Genomic DNA, 18,111 nt, shown 5'->3' with positions numbered 1-18,111 from the left:
CATCCCTGTGAGTGTGGCCATTCACAATGGGAATCACAAACAGTGTGCTTTACACAGTTGTACGATTCCCAAAAGGATTGCAAATTGCAAGTCACTAAAGATAATGTCATACATCTGTCCCTTGGATCCTTGCAGAACAGCATGTAGCCTCATGGACTGCAGAGGATTTTATATTAGGAGCAAGAATTGACAAAGTTACAGTGCTTCCATATTGATTGGAGGGGGGTGTCTGTGTGTGTGTATATTTACACTGATGAGTGGGTTGGTAAATGCAAAAACCGAAAGTGTGAGTGCATGATGGATAAGTGATTGCATGCATGTACCTCAGAAGAATCGTTTGAAGGACAAAGGACGTGTGTTATATGTTAACATGCTGTAAGGTTAGGTCATTTAAGAATGAAAGTGTTGTAGAACCTTTATTGTATAGGATTCTGTGATGGAATGTAGAATGTAGTATGAGAGGGGTTAAGGAATATTACTGGAGAAGACTTGGAGGAAGGAGTACTGTGCTAGAAGAGAATAAAGACATCATTATACATTACATCCTATGAGTGGATTGGGCATCTTTGCAAGTGGCGACAAGTTGGAAGAACACTTGTTACTCCCTAATTACTGCAGCACAGGAGCAGTGTCACCTCCATTAACACCATTTTCAACAAGGATTCAACTAAATCAACAAGTAACAGTAATTATTTTTCAACGGTGCCATGCTAGTAATGTACTTTTTATTTTTTTACATTGACATATTTGTTAGTGAAGAATTGCCGGAGTTGTTAACGCATATATACTACGCGTTAAATGCTGAAAGTTTAAATAAGGCATTTCCAAGCTTCTGTATGCAAGCGCATAAAGGAAACGAGTAACGCCACCGCACGCTTCTATTTCCAAAGACGCACACGTGTGTGTGATGTGGATCCATTCACACACGCGCAAGGGAAAGTATCGACGCCATCGTGCATCAACAGTTTCAAAGGACTCACCCAGTTAAACGAGCGCAAAGGAAACACTGCACGCGTTGTTTCTATCTAGTTACCACATTGCACAGCAACACATTCAAATTTCATCGCGTCATAAAAAGAAATAAAAAAAGGAATAATAAAGAAACATCTGACTCATCCATTATCTGGTTGCTTCTGCTTCTCGTAAGGGCTGAATCTACCCAGAAGTTGTTCTTAGATCGTCTTTACCTCTTCCTGTGTCATTCTTGTTTCCATTTTTTCAGTAGAAAGTGAAAGGAGGCTTGAATGAAAAGTGAAGTTGGTTAAAATTTTTCAAGGATTTGACTGTTCAGTAATTTTCATGCCTATCCTACAGTGATTTGCACACTTGGAGCATAAATTGCAGATCAACATTTTGTCTTTGAAAGTTTGCGTTTATAAGTTTAATAACGTTTGTTCATATATTTCATTGCTTCATATATTATCATTTCAAGTTTTTCCTATAAATATGCAGTTTGAACCTCCCACTAACTTATTACAAAATAAGGGTGATCCTCCTATACCTTGGGTTAGGTGGAAAGAGGAATTTCTAACTTATATGAAAGTAATTGATGATGATGATGATATGTCACAGGAGAGGAAGAAAAGTATTTTACTGCATTGTCTAGGATCAGAAGGACAAATGATTTTCAGAACCATGCCACAAGTTGTTATCCTAGGGCAACAAGAAGGAGAAGTGGACTTATTCAAGGAGGCATTATTAAGGCTGGAAAATAGATTTAAACCTACAGCAAACATAGGCCCTCATTCTGACCTTGGCGGGCGGCGGAGGCCGCCCGCCAAAGTCCCGCCGTCAGGTTACCGTTCCGCGGTCGAAAGACCGCGGCGGTAATTCTGACATTCCCGCTGGGCTGGCGGGCGGCCGCCTTCAGGAACGGATGGCGGTAGGGGGGGTCGGAATCCCCTCGGCGGCGCAGCTAGCTGCGCCGCCTTGGAGGATTCCAATGGGCGGCGGTACACTGGCGGGAGACCGCCAGTGTTGCCGGTCCGACCGCGGCTTTACCGCCGCGGTCGGAATGCCCATTGGAGCACCGCCGGCCTGTCGGCGGTGCTCCCGCGGTACTCCAACCCGGCGGTCATGGACCGCCAGGGTTGGAATGACCACCATAGTCTTGAATAGGTTCAAGTTTTATACTAGAGCACAACAGTCGGAGGAAACAGTTGATGAATTTCTCACAGCATTACGACGATTATTTATGCATTGCAGTTTTGGAACGATGACAGATGAGATGATTCGGGATCAAATCATAGTGCATGTTAAAAGCAAAAGGATTCAAGATCAATTGTGGGTGATGGGTGACCCAAAATTACAAGAAGTTATTACTACAAGGAAAGCGTTAGAGCAATCAGAAAAATTGATGAAATCTGTACAGGAATCAGACAAACTTAAAATGGGGAAGCAGAAGTTGTGGGTGCTGTAGGGAGCAGTAGTTCTAGTAGTAAGCCAGATACTAGGATCAATATGTGCGGTAGTATATGGGATAGACGTGATAAAACTGAACGGTTATCATGCTATCGTTGTGGTAATATGATTCATATTGCAACTTCACCTTTGTGTCCTGCTGTTGGGAAAGAATGCATGAAATGCGTCAGGATTGGACATTTTGCTTGGGTGTGTAGAGATTTAAGGAGAAGTAGTAGTCGCACTAAAGGAAAAGTAGCCTGTATGGGCAGTGGAAGAGAGGATGGCTGTTGGCATAAGAATGTTCAAGGAGGATAGCATGTTAAAATGGAGTGTGAGAGTATAAATGGTGAATCATGCGTCAACTGAAGAAAAAAGGTGGTAAGTTGCCAGTATGCCAATAAGAAATGGAAGTAGTGAGAGAGATGATTGTAAAAACACACCTATTATATAAGTAAGAAAGTCAAAGAACCCAGTGTCAGCATACCCTGAGCAACATAACATAGTAGTGATGGTGTAGGAAAAGTGTTACAAATAAAATATTGTATTAAAACCCAATCACCAACATCGGGGCGTTACCTAGAAATGGTGATAGTGTATCATAGCTGAGAAATGAAGAAAGGCATACCTCAAAGCAAAGGCGCGGTCCGGAAAGTACCACATTTAAGTAGAAAAAAGATAGAATATGCTTCAGAAATATGGTTATGAGTAACTCTTTCATGGTAGTCACAAGAAGGAAAAGTGGCAGTTATGTGAGACCATGATAAGTCTCAAATCTGTGAGGGAACAAAATTCCAGGTAAGATTTGAGACCTTAAAATATCTATAAAGTATACAAAGATTATAAAAGATATATGGGAGTGGGGGGGACTAAATGTGAACTGATTAAGATGTATACATGGCAAGTGTTATATAACTAGTAAGCACAAGTAGGGTTAAATGTACATGGTACATGTTTTAAAAATGATTAGCACAAGTATCTAAAAGTGCAAAAAATAATAGTGAACCTAGTAACCGATCGACAAATGGAGTGAGAGCTTTGGTGCAATCAAATACCTGAACAAACTGAGGGCAAAAGTAGGCGCATTATGGAGTAAACAGATAAGGGGCTTTCCATTAAAAATAACTGAAAGCACGAGTCAGAAAGCTGTGCCTCAAAACTGCTGTAATGTAATAAGTTAGCTTACCTCGGAGTACATGCCGAGGAAAGTGCTGGCCTGGAGACGAGTAAGAGAACTTCGGCAATGTTGATGAGCCATTTTAAAGGACTCCATGGGCATAGACATAGAAGGGGGGGGCAGAATGAGGGAAGTCAGAAATGGCAGCCATTTTGGAGTGTAGTGGAAGTAAATTGAAAAGAAAAGAACAAACAAAGGAAAGAAGGTAATTATTGATTTATGCCAAATATTTAGCATGCTCCTGTGCTACATGCGATGAGTGTGCTACGGTTAAGATATATGTTAAAATATAGGCCATATCGGTGAGTCATTAAGGAGCTCCATGAATAAAGAAAAAAGCTGGAAAATGGTGAAAGAGAGAAACAAATATCCTAATAATATCTGAAGTATAGTTAAGCATGTGGGTTAACTGGTGATAATATTGAGGTGTATAAAGAAGGGAAAGTCAAGGGGAAGATGGGAAGTGAAGTGAAACACAATAGTAATACCAATAAGAAGAGAATTGCTTAGTGTGAACACCATAATAACCTAAGTCATCTGCAATTCTAAAAGTGCTTTACAGGGTAAACATTGTACCAGCAATGTTGACGCAGGCTTAACAAAGGTAAGGGGAAAAGTATACAAATAAACATGTAGAGACAGACATGTATATTGCCACAATTATATGCTTGAGTATAAGCAAAAAATATGGCCTAAAGTATTGTATACAATGCAATAGAGAATTATAAGTAACATAACTAAATACAAGTAGCAAAAGAGAACAAAATGGCTTGAATATGATGACATAGTAACACCCTCCAATATGATTAATATAGAGTTAGTGGAGAAATGAGGATATTGTGCTACAATCGGATAGTATTCCAAAAAGAAGTTCTGAAAAACATATATACATATATGTATATATATATATATATATACAGATATATATATACAGTATATATATATATATATATATATATATATATATATATATACACGCACAAACCAATATTAATTGAAATATGTACTAGAGAAAACATGTAGTTCCCTGTCCACGTTAAGGCCCAGATCTACCACACGAAGTTTGATGATCCATTTGGCTTCACATTTTCTGAGCTTGGCGGCCAAATTACCCCCTCTAACATTCACTAGTGATGCGTGTGATGCCATGGAATCTGGGGCCATATGTACAAACACTTTTTCCCATAGACACAGAATGGGTAAAAACCTTTGCTACATCTGGCCCCTGATCCCTAGAACCTCAGATTTAATATGTGCTGAATTATAATGGATAGCCAAAGGGTAATTAGGGTGGTTATTCTGTGGTGAATCCTAGTTCGTTTTAATGGGATATCAGGAGTTAGCTTAGCCTCTGGCTTGTAGACTCGTGCCCCTGTCACCTAGGGACTTTTAACCTACTTAGCTTGCTCTGTCTTAGCCCATTTAATTATTTATTTCTTCTAAGATGGCTGCCTTGTTTATAGTTAGGCCACTTGTTATGAGTTACTTTATCAGTGTCACCGCGCCAAGGCGTCAAGATCAAGCACCAAAGACAAACAAACAGTAGGTGTTCACACTTAGGGATTTTCCCTCTCTATACTTTCGAGGGATTGTTGATATTAATTGCCGTCCCAAGCATGCCTGTTATCTATTGTTTAGGAATACACCTACGTCAGGGGACCTTGTAGATCTGTATAAATACATCACACTTTGGACAGATAATCAGAGGGATTCCGACCAGAGGGCATCGCCACCATCGCTGATACCGATGCTGCAGTCGTCTTGACGCTGACCCAGTCTTCGTGTCACTGCGGAGTCTGAGATAGAGACCTCATTCCATGGTAACGAGGGTTGGGGGCTCCTCTCATGGACACAGCATTGGCAGATTAGGTTTAACAAACCCAGCTCTCCTTTAGGTAGGAAGTTAGGCCTTTTTACATTAGGGTATTAGGGCATCTTACATCTCAAATATCTTTTCTATGTATTGCAAAATGGTGGGGTCTTCGTAACAATGACTCTCGTCTTCACAATACTGTTACTTGCTATATTCATAATCCTAATCATTGCAGTCCATGCAACTTATCGCAAATTGCAGTTATGTTAAATAAAAAGCTATTATAACTTTACTGCATCTGTGTCATTGCCTGTGTTTGTATGAGACATAATATATCTGTGAGAAAAGGGTAATCTCCGTTTAACCACAACATTCCCTAAGATGTCTTATTTTTTAGTCCAACGGCTGCCATAAATCACCTTTTACTATTGTGTTTCTGGTGAGGTACTGCTAGTGAGCCGGTAAGGTTGGGATAACAGTTGCGACTTGTGGTAGGAAAGACGCAGTCGCCTACAAACAAAAGTACTGTCATCCTTAAACTAGCAGTCTTGCTCAGAGCAAGAGTCCAAACTACGACAATTCCTAATGGATCCAATGTGTTCTTGAATTTGTTCTTTAAGAGGACGAATAGTACTTTCCACATAGATAAGTTCACATAAACAAATGATACAGTACACATTGAATTTACTGTTACAATGAATAAAATGTTGTATCTCATACATGTGTGTAGAGTTTTATGAAAACTTAACCAGTTTGTCCATGGCAAATTGACAGACATTGCAACACGAGCATCTAAACAAAATGCATGTTTGGGGCGGTAGCCAATTGGAAGATTGATTATATGTATTCACATCAATGTAACTGAGACATAACTTATTCTGTTATAACTTAGGCTGTAGGGGATCTGGTGTCTCTTATTAATGTATTTATGTAGTGTCTTATCTAGTAGCAAAAGATGCCAATGGCATTTGAAAATGCGATATACTGCATGACATTGTTGGTTAAATGCAGTTATCATATTGAAGTGTCTATCCTTAGGCTTTGGACCAGCTCCCTGTGTTAAAAGGGATGCATGTGAGGTATTAAGAATTTTAGTTAGTGATTTTTTTGAAGTAGCCTCTCTGCAGGAACCGTAATTTGACCAATTCCAATTACTGCATAAAGACGTTTTCATCACTACAATTATGTCGTATTCTGGTCATTTCACCTAGTGGAATGGCATTGATCTGTAAAGATGGGTGAGCAGTAAGAGCATGAAGTATTGAATTACAAGCAGTAGATTTCCTAAACAGTTTGGACATAATTTTATTGTTTTCATTATACAATGTAAGATCAAGAAACTCAATACTATTCTTATTTATATGTTGTGTAAAGCGCAGGTTGTAGTCATTATTATTAAGGTGTTCATAAAGTGTTTCAAATTGTTCTATGCTACCCGTCCAGATTATAATAATGTTATCGATATATCCCCCTCAATATAAAATGTAGTCAGTAAGACCATGGGGGCAGGACGTCCAAAAGTGATGTTTCTCAAAATGGCCCATGTATGAATTTGCATATGATGGAGAAATTTTAGCACCCATGGCCACTCCCTGAATCTGCTTTTACCAAGCATCATTGTGTAAAAACACATTATTTTCCAGGACCAATTTAGTCAATTCAATCAGCATAGTGGTAATGTTAAAAAGGATAGCGTCTGTATCCAAGAGAGAGTCAGTGAGTACTGAGATGCCCTTGTCAAGTGGAATGCAAGTATATAAGGAGATGACATCAAGTGTGGCGAAACAACATTCAGGTGTCCAGTCAATGTCCTCTAGTTGGTAAAGTAAATGTTTATTATCCAGAATATATGAAAGATAAAATTTGCAATAGGGGTTGAAGATAAATATCTATAAATTCTGAAATATGTTCCGTGGAGGAGCCTATCCCAGATATGATAGGTCGTCCTGGTGGAAACGGACCAGGTTTGTGTACTTTAGGTAAAATGTATATGCATGGTGCAAGTGGAGTCATATTGAGCATGTATTTGAAGACTGGATCAGTAATAATGCAAGTATCTCTCCAGTATGTCAGTTTGTCCTTGATCATGTTAGTGATGAAAATTAGAGGGTTACCACTATGTCTAGCATAGCTTGACCATCAATGAGATAGACTCATGATGTAATCACTGCGATTCATTATAACCACATTACCCCCTTTGTCAGCTTCTCTGATGACTATGTCCTTATTGTCAATTGATTCCTTGAGAGCCTTAAATTCATCATTTGTGAGGTTAGTATATATATTGTGGCACTTGTTGTGACGAAACACGTGTTCGCTTGCTTATGCAAAGATGTTCATCCAACCGAGTATGATGGCTGTGGTTAAGGAACGTTGATCAGTCGATGGACCTATGATGCATTCTAATAAAGGATCATTTCGCAACTGTTTTCAACTGAAAGACTGATTTATATATGGACTTTCTGAGTCCGGCGTTGTCTGTTATTACCTTTGTTGAAGTGTTTGTTCTGAACACCAAAATACGCTCTAGGGTAATGGAGTGTACTTAACCGCATTGCACCTACAGTTTTCTTTCTAAAATGCCACATTCATACTGTCACCACATTTGAGAAGTGCATCTTACCTGCCACCACTACCCCGCTTGCTTTGTATATGTTGTTGGATATGTTGAGACTGAGATAGTTTTTAAGGGAAGATCTGCCAGTATAAAGTTGTATGTCGCAAGAAAAGGTGTCAATGTTCTGGGATGAAGAGACCAAGGTAAATTGGTGATTATATTGAACCCTAGAAGTTGTGAACCTCTGTTGGTATTAGAAGGTTGTGAGGAGAGGGAATGGATTATATCCAGATTTCCTGAAGTTTTCACTAATAAGTTGAGAAAACTGGAGAGGTACAGTCACAAGATTAGGGTTAAGATGAATGATAAACCAGTGGTGCAGAAACTCAGGAATGTACCAATTAGTGTGAGAGAAGAATTGAAGCATATTTATTGGACATGATTAATGTAGATGTCATCTGAGTGGGTATCTGAGTGGGTATCTCCGATAGTTTTTTCCCAGAAAGCTGATAAATCTTTGAGGTTATGTGTGGACCTACGAGCTCTGAATGCAAATATCATTGTGAACTGTCATCCTTTTACCAACATAAATGAGGTAATTAGCATGTTGGAAGGTGCTAACGTTTTTTCCACCTTGGATTTGAGGTCAGCATACCACCAAATTGAGCTAACAGAAGACTCTAGGCATTTTATAGCATTTATCACGCCGCAGGGGTTGTTCCAGTTTAAAAGAATGCCTTTTGGTTTAGCCTCTGCGGCGTCGGTTTTTCAGGGAGCAATGTTTCAATTATTTAAGGACATGGATAAATATGTAAAATGTTTTCAAGATGATGTATTATTATTTTCTAAACATGAGCAGGAACACAAGGAACATGTGAAAAATGTGTGTGAGGTGTTAAAGAGTAGTGGTTTGACATTAAAAGAAGAGAAGTGTCAATTCTTCTCTAAATCTTTGGAATATTTGGGACATACTGTATCAGGAGAAGGAGTAATACCAAAACGGTCATTAGTTGAAGCAATTGTTAATGCTCCTCCTCCTGACAATAGGGAGAAATTATTGTCATTTGCTGGTCTATGTGAATATTATAGCAAATTTATTGCAAATTTCACTACTAAAAAGGAACTACTGAGAAAGCTTACATGGAAAGGATTCGAGTATATATGGACAGAAAAACAGGAACGTGCTTTTGAGATGATCAAGAGACAAATTCTTAAGGCTCCTACTCTTAAGCCTTTTTGTGTGGGAGCACAATATATATTGACGGCTGATGCTGGCATGTATAGCATAGGAGGAGTTTTATCTCAGAAGTGTGGTAAAGAGACATGGAACATTACTTTTGCTTCACGTACGTTTACAGATGCTGAAAAAATTGTGCTGTCATAGAAAAAGAACTATTAGCCTGTATTTGGGCTGTTGAACACTTTCGTAATTACATTTGAGGATTACATTTTATTCTTCAAACTGACCATATGCTGTTGGTGGGGATCCTTTCTCCTGGTGGGGGATGGAATGCTACTGCTGGTATTGCAAGATTAGTATCAAGGATGCAGGAGTATTATTTTCTGGTTGAGTATGCTCCTGGAAAGAGTAATGTAGTGGAGGATTGTTTGTCGCGTCGTCCTCAATTGGAAGCAGAAAATGTTGATGTACATTGTAATGAGTTGGGAATAGATGTTGTGTCTGTTGTATCAGAGTGTATGACTAGTGTATTTAAAGGTATAGAAGAGGTGGAATGGATGAAGTGTGATGAAGAAGATTTGGTTTCGCAAGAGATGAGAAAATATCTGAGGTGTGGTTGGCCAGATAAGAAATAGTATAATTTCACAAAGTAATGGATGAATTGGAATTTGAGAATGAACTTGTGTTTAAAAAGGGGAAGTGTATTCCACCAAGAGGTATGCAAGAAACTATCTTAAAACTGGCACATGAGGGTCATCCTGGTATGTCCTCCAGGAAAAGATGAATACGTACATGTTTCTGGTGGCTAGGACTGGATAAAATGGCAGACAAAGTGGTGAGGGAGTGTGGTGTATGTGTTAATGCTGAAACAATGTTGAAGACAGTGCCTTCTCCGCTCATGTCAGTGCCTTGGCCGGATTCGCCCTGGCAGAAATTAGGTTTTGATATTTCTGGTCCATATCATTTCCTGCGTGCTGAAGCTCGATGTGCTTTGATTCTGCAAGATTACCATTCTAAATGGCTTGAAGTGAAGTTGTTCTCTCAAGCTACTTCTGGTACTATAATTGAATTTTTCAAGGAAGTGTTTGTCATAGAAGGGTATCCTGAAGAACTGACATCTGACAATGGTGTACAGTTGGTTGCAAAGGAAATGCAGAGTTTTTTATGATATAGCAATATTAGACATGTCACCACTCCACTGTATGAACCGCAAGGATGAGAGATTCAACCGTGTGCTTAAAGAAAGCATAGGATTCTGTGATGGAATGTAGAATGTAGTATGAGAGGGGTTAAGGATTATTACTGGAGAATACTTGGAGGAAGGAGTACTGTGCTAGAAGAGAATAAATACATCATTATACTTTACATCCTATGAGTGGATTGGATATCTTTACAATGTGTCGGCCTCAAACAACATCCTCTATGCTATTGAGCCAGAGGAAACCGTTTCTGCACAAGGGTGGACTGGACAGGAAACAAAGAGATATTCAGAGAGAAGGGAGGGGATCTCCCTTGTGAGGATGACTGGACTTGTAAACTCCCGCTACAACTCTGGTCGTCTGATTAGCACTGCTAGAGATAAACACATCGGGCATGCAGTGAACGTTTCACTGCTTGTAAGTGGTGGACGAGCTGCACAGCTCTGGAATGCTGCAAGTAATCCGTAGAGCGAGAGTGGTATCGTAAGTGTGCAGCTCAGGTCCTCTGCTAGAGGTACACAACTCTGGAGCGCTGCTAGAGATTTGGAGCTCCAGAATGCTCTGACAGATGCACAGCTGTGGAGTGCTGCTAGAAGTACCCAGATCTGCAGTGCTGCTAAAGGTGCAGAGTTCTGGAGTGTTTTGAGAGCTGTACAGCTCTGAAGTGCTGTGTCAACTGTAAGTTCTGTGGGCCAGATCTACAAGAAACTGGCTCAGTGCGGTGCTGTGCCAAAAATGGCAGCACCGCACCAGTTTTGAAACGCAGGGATGCACCATATTTACAAGAATATGGCGCACCCATGCATTACCCCCTGCTCTACATTAAGCAGCCAGTGCCAACGCAGGCATCCTTGCACCATGGTGCAAGGGTGTCTGCGTTGCGGGGAGTGATTGTTTATGTGCAGGAAGGTGTCCCCTCCCCACATAAGCAATCTTCAATGGCAATTTGGCATTGGTGTCTGTGTTGCAGAATGCAGCACACATAGAAGTACCAAATCATCATTTTTGAATGAGTGTTTATGTGCAGGTAGGGACACATTCCTGCACATAAGCAAACATTAATTGCCTTCTGTTCTTTCTGTGCCCATGGAAAAAGCAAAAATGAGGAATAATTTAAGTAATCCTCCTCGTTGTGCCATGTTTACGCCACCTCTCGCACAGATTTACGCCTTCTAGTAAATCTGTGGCAGTGTCAAAAGCAATGGGTGTTGCAGTGGAATGCCCACAGCAACACCCATTGCATGCCCCTCTAATGCAGAAAACTGCATCGGAGGAACCCAAATTTACCAGGCGATGTTAAGCCCAAAAAAGTGGCTTAGCGCTACCTTGTAAATGTGGTGCACTGCACAGAGCCTCCACAGTGTCACTAAAAGTGGCGCTCCAATGGTGCTAGGGCCTTGTAAATCTGGCCCTGTATATCTGGGGTGCTGCAACATTTTGTGCACAGCTCCACTCTCACCTCAATAACACTCATCTGATATTGACATTGGTTGTGTATGCTTTCCAACCCTTACCGTTTGTCAGAGACATGGCACCGAGGGTACCGATAGCGCATTCTAATAGCACGATCTACCACGAGTTGAGAGCAGAATATAAAGTCAATGCCCTGTGAAAAACTCTTACCGCTATCAATCTAAATTAATTTGGAGACAAAAAGCGTTGGCCATTGTAATAAAGGTGTGGAAATTAAAAAGCAAATATGCACAGGCATTTATACATACTAGTTAGATATCCACCCTATCCAACTCAAGAAAATAAAGTCACAAGGACCGATTCACAAAATGAATTTTATAGTAGGTAATTTACTACTACTTAGAGACCTTTTAAGGCATGGGCAAAGTGGAATCTGGCCCAGGGCCTCAGCCTTTCAGGAAGCTTCCTGATAGGGCCTGCTCTGCAGAGAGTCATCCCCTGATGACCTTGAATAATTCTTAAACAGATTGTTTTAAATACAGTTTTCCTTTATGTTTAATGTGGATGACGTGTGCGAGTCTACTACAGACATGTTGCAGAGATATATGTTTATTTGTTTTAGGACATTCATAAAAAAAGGTTTCTTTTAGATAAGACTAGGGCCTCACATATGAGAAATGAGAGGGTGTCCGAGAGATTATTTGCAGTAATATCTGTGAACCAGCTGATGTGTTACAATATTGAAAACTATCTCTGAATATAAGTTGTGAACACATTTAGGAGTATATTTTTATGACCCACTTATGCCATGTCAATATTCGTGACGCAGAGGAACCACAACACTTAAATTCATATCTCTGTGTCCACTCAAAGCCACTTTGCCTTGCTTTGAATGGCCTCATAGATATGTAGTAAGGCAATGCTGAGTAAATTGCTGCAATGCCTTACTCTGCATGTGGGAGGCATTCCATGGGCATTGCAGTGGGTATTCCCACGTAACACCCATTGATTTTGACGCATCCCCAGATTTACAAGACCTTGTCAACATGAAGATGCGCCAAAACCTTACACCTCCCCAGGGGAGGTGCAACAAGGAAAAATAATCACTATATTTCCTCATTTTTCCTCTTTCTATGTGTGCTGCAGAATGCAGCACACATAGAAAGAGGAAAAAGCCTTCCAGGATTGTGTTTGTGCAGGAAAGTGCCCCATAGTGCAAGGATGCCTGCACTAGGCTGCCAGAATGGCACCAGTGCAGTGGAAAAGGACAAGAATGCTCTGTATACCATAGTTAGGGCTCATTCCTGCCCTTTCCCTTTGATGCAGGGCAGTACAGGAAGGTGACTTGCTGTGCTGCCCTGCGTCAAATGCCCATAAATATGAGCTTCAGAATTTGAACGATTTAACCTGTGTGCTGTTGGTGACCTGGCCAAAGAGGGCATGAAAGATCTGAAATTGAACCATAAGTTCAAACCTGTTATGAAAAGGGGACCCCAAAATAGGTTTGTCCCAGGGCCCCAAAATCCTTAAGATGTGCCTGGTACTACTTATTGCAAAATGTAATTTACAAACCTACAGGTGGAAATCTCAGTGTCCACCACCACCTCTCTTATATTTTCTATGGGGAAATCCCCACACATGTACCTTGACTCTTTAGGGCCACAGGTCGAAAAGGCCGGAGTTTGCAGTGGCAATAGTGGTGGATCTGAATTAAGTTTACTGGCTGATGTCACCACTGTGCATTCTGACAATTATGAGGTTTTTCTCTGAAATAGGGAATATCTGCTTACACCTGCATTTACTCAGTGCTTTTCCGAGCAACTTTCACTATTTTGGTAAAAAAAAAAAAAACTACAGACATTTACTGCCTGATGTGACCATGCAAAAATGGCACTGCTGGTGGGGTGTGGATGTGTTGGCTAGAGGGGCGAGGGTGGCAGGCAGGCTCATGCCTGTCCAGGGGCACCTTTACTGCTATTCCTGGACCGCAGTAGGCAATTCATGCGGCTGTGCAATGCTGCTTGCTACAGCTCCAGCCCCCACAGCATCTCTGGGCACAGATTTATTGGGCCCAGAGATTTCAGTCCCAATAAATGTAGGCTTTGAAACACTCATAATTATAAATTGCATGACTTCACCCAAAGTTACCACTGCAAGTGAAATAGCACAACTCAAAATGAGGGTCTCAGTAGTAGATGTGGAAGGGATCAAAGGGAGTGGTTGGAAATTAGGGAATATCCACTAATAAATGGGAGGGTGTTAGGGAGGGGTCAGGAGGGATTTAGAGAGGGGCATGAATATACAAATTCCCACCCACAAAACAGTTAGCCTATTGCTGTTCACAAACTACAGGACAGATTTACTTAGAATCCACACAATGAAGTGCCGCAAGGCTGGTTGCTCCACTGTGCTGTGTGAATCGCAGAGAGCTGAAAAGCACCATATCAACTACGATATGGCACTCTTCCGCTCTCTCCCTGGGCTGGCACGCTTGAGGGTGTCTAGCACCAACGCATGCACCAAGGTACAGTACAAAACCTATGCTAGACATGATGCACACACTCTTCTACTATGGTGCAAATGTGTGTGCATGGTGCTAGGCAGCCTAATTGCACTGAGCACTAGAGAGAGAGAGCAGGAAAGTCTTAGTAGATATCAGGACTTATTTACAAGCCCCGTGGCGCAGGGTGGCGCAGCAGGAGTCTTGCTGCTCCGTCCTGCGCCACCAGGAAAGGGCAATATGTTCCATTTCTCCCCTCGACCCCTGCACTGGCGCACAAATTGCTGTCTAGCGCCAATGCAGGTGCCCTTGCACCATGGTGCAAGGATGTTTGCGTTGTGGGGATGATTGTAACAATGAATTAAGGTGTTTTCTTCTCTCTCTGTGTGCTGCAGAATGCAGCCCACATAGAAAGAGGTAAAAACAGGGAGAAATCACTCTTACGCCACCTCTGAGGTGGCATAGGAATCTGACGCATTTCCAGACTTGTAAAAGTGGGAATGCATCAGATTCCTTAGCGTTCCATGGGTGCTGCATGGAAACACCCAGAGTAACACCCTTGGAACGCCCCCAGTGGCGGTTCCTCCATGGGAGCGTTGCCCCCCTGCAGTGCAGAAAGCGTAAAAAATAAAATGGTAATACAAATATTTTATTACCATTTTATTTTTTATGCTTTCTGCCAGCAATCAAAATGCGAGGTAAGGGTGTGGCCAGTGTGTCACTTCTGCCAAAGATTGGCAGCAGTGAGGAGTGGCCCCTTTGTTTGAAGTGCGCATGATGGTTTGGCCGGCTATCTGGCTACAACGAAACTGAAATGCACATTGTAAACCTCTCCAACCTGGCTGTCTTGGAGATCTGTGTTGGAAAGAAGGAACAGGCACACAGTGCCTTTTGGAGCATAGAGCTGGCCCGCTCCAGCCAATCAAGACACTTTTTTCATGCTACTTAACAGCATGAAAACAGTGTCTTGATTGAATGAGGGAGTTGGCTGTGAATTTCGCTCTCCTGGGATGTGCTGCAGGATGAGGACGTGCTGCAGTACATCAAGTGAGGTGAGTGTTTTTTTATATTTATATTGGTGTGCATGTTATGTGTGTATGTTATATGTGCATGTTATGTGTGTGTATATTATGTGTGTATGTTATGTGTGTATTTTGTAGTTTTTTGTGAGCCTCCGATTAATTTTGCTGCAAGCCGCCACTGAATCCCCCTTTCACAGAGTTTTATGCATGAAAGGGGCCCATATCTACAAGGCCATGAAAAGCAATGCAAGGTGGCTTTGCGTTGCCTTATAAATATGGACTGGCAACCTGCACCACGAAAGCATTAAAATAAATTACGCTCCGGTGGCACAGTGTGCCGGTAGGGCGTAGTAAGTGATGCCCATGGTGCTTCCATGCTCTCTCCCTCTCACATAATGCACCAGAACAACTTTTGGTGCAGCGTTAAATTCCTTGACAGTTCGAAATTTCTAAATTTTGAAAATGGCGATCAAGCACATATTTGCTCCTGTTACCATTTAAAACAGTGTGCTTTTATAGGCCCTATACCTTTCAGACTTACTCTCTAATAATAAATGCAGTCATATTTCTCTGCAGTCAAGCCTCTCTTTCATGTAACATGCATTCTTGTCATATAAAAACATAAGACACTCCGGTCATGTAAGTCGGTTGTCAGGATTGATAATCCCTTGCCCTGTCTTGTATGCTGACTAAAACTCTTTTTCATTAATATAGGGCAGTGAAGTTTGCATGTTCTATCATTAGACACTGTTTTCAAACAGAACAAGCATTTGCCATGCAATGGGTCTCGCATTTGTTTGACTTTGAGCTATTAGCATTGTAAAGTCCTAAACTGACTTTTCTTGCCACATAAATTGAAAATGAACAGTAATACAGTTTTACATAAGCGAGCCGATTTAAAGCGCCACACCATAAGCATGAGAGTGAAGGAGCACACAAAAGGAAACAGAAGTTCGCTCGCAATCAAATGTATCGGCAGTTATACAATTATCTATGTAACAGGGTCAATGTCATGCAAAGTGCTCAACTACTGGTCAGCGAGACCGCGCTGCGTAGGAAATAAAAAGAAAAAGTAGTCCAGAAGCCATGTGGAAAACATGGAGCCTCATATGTTTGCAGTAGTTTACAGGTGCTCTCGAGGAGGGCTCCAAACAGGAAAAGGCATGACGTATGCATGCCTTTCACAAATGAAATCAAGCTAACTTTAAAAGGAAAGGCCATCAACCAACAAAATTGATGGGCATGGTTAAAAGCCCACAGAGGGATTACAACAAGGGCCATATCGCTTTCGCGCTCGACCCTAAAAATGAGAGAGGACAGCAACTAACAAGACTTTGTGAATTCTGTGTCTCTGTTACTCACCACATTCACCAGAGAGGGTTTCAGTGGCTTGTGTAATCTGCACTGCGAAAATACATTCTTCCGTCCAATGTACAGCAACTGCAGCTGTGAATACATACAAGTATGATATCCCAGACCTCAAGGGCAAAGCACCTTCTCTTTGGCAGTAGATATGGTGGTAGGGCTGCATAAGGTTACTGGCAATCTGGTCCTAATCAGAGCCTTCCAGAAGCAATCCTATATTTAACCACTGATTATGTGTCACCAGGCCACGCTCCTCAGGGCACTGGGAGGGTCACTAGCTCATTTTGTATAATTTAATCCTTGGTAGTGGTTCTTCAGCTGGATGAGGTATTACCCTTGCAAATTATATCTATCCAGATAATGAGAACAGAGATAAAGCTAGGACTAGCATATCTATGTGCAAACTGAGTTTCAATGCATTTGGCATTATTATAGAATAGTAATGATGCAGGACCGAAATTGTTCAGAATTCTAAAAAAGGTAAAAAAATGATTGTGTTTATTTTTGTATTTACGTAAATGTACGCCACATGACCCCATTATGTGTAATTGTGAATGTGCTTTCGAATACATGTTAGGAGCTGTACAACGAAACTTAAGTGCCGATCTGGAGATTTCTTCTTGCTCGCCCCCGGCGTGATGCTCATGCTCCCAAAGTGTTGGCGATGCAATACGTCTTTACATGATTATTCACTTATTCCTTTCACAATATCCCCAATTTAGAATCAAAATCATTCTTTGCAGCTTTACTGTTTTTGTTGCTTTTCAGCACGTGTTTGTGGTTACCTTGCTGGGTATTTTGTTTATTCTTTTTAACATTGTTCTACATTTTACAGAGTGGTCAGTGGGACCTGCTGAGCACAAAAAACAGAAAACTAAGACAAAGCAGAATCTGGAACGGTCCAAGAGTTGCCGCTGTTGAATCAGGAGCATGAAATGGCGACTAAAGTGCTATGAACAAACAACTGGACAACTGATCCAGCAACACCCTTGTGCTCACAAGCAAAACACAGGCACTCACTTAAAAATACCAGAAGTGACGGATAAAAAAGAAGATAGGGGAAGGCAGTGCTTTTGAGCTTGCAAATGAGGGTTTCACGCACAATACCTTTAAGTGAGCAATTATAAATAAAAAGTTATAGCTATTAGCGTTGTAAACTCCTAACCCGACTTTTCTTGCCACATAAGCTGATAATGAAAAGTAAAACAGTTTCACATAGGCGCGCAGACGGTTGCCATGAGCATGAAGGAGACACACAAAAGGAAACAGAAGTTCGCTCGCAGTAAAACGTATTGGCAAAAGTGCAAATATCCATGTAACCGACAAAAGTGCAATTATCCATGTAATAGGGTCAATGTCATGCAAAGGACTCAACTACTGCCAAGCGAGATCGCGCTGCTTAAAAAATAAAGAGAAAAAGTAGCCCAGAAACCATAGGAAAACATGGAGCCTCGTATGTTTTCGTACTTTACTGGTGCACTCGAG

Source organism: Pleurodeles waltl, chromosome 7 (genome assembly GCF_031143425.1).
Source record: "Pleurodeles waltl isolate 20211129_DDA chromosome 7, aPleWal1.hap1.20221129, whole genome shotgun sequence".
In the NCBI taxonomy this organism is placed as follows: Eukaryota; Metazoa; Chordata; class Amphibia; order Caudata; family Salamandridae; genus Pleurodeles; species Pleurodeles waltl.
This window is presented reverse-complemented; position numbering follows the sequence as displayed.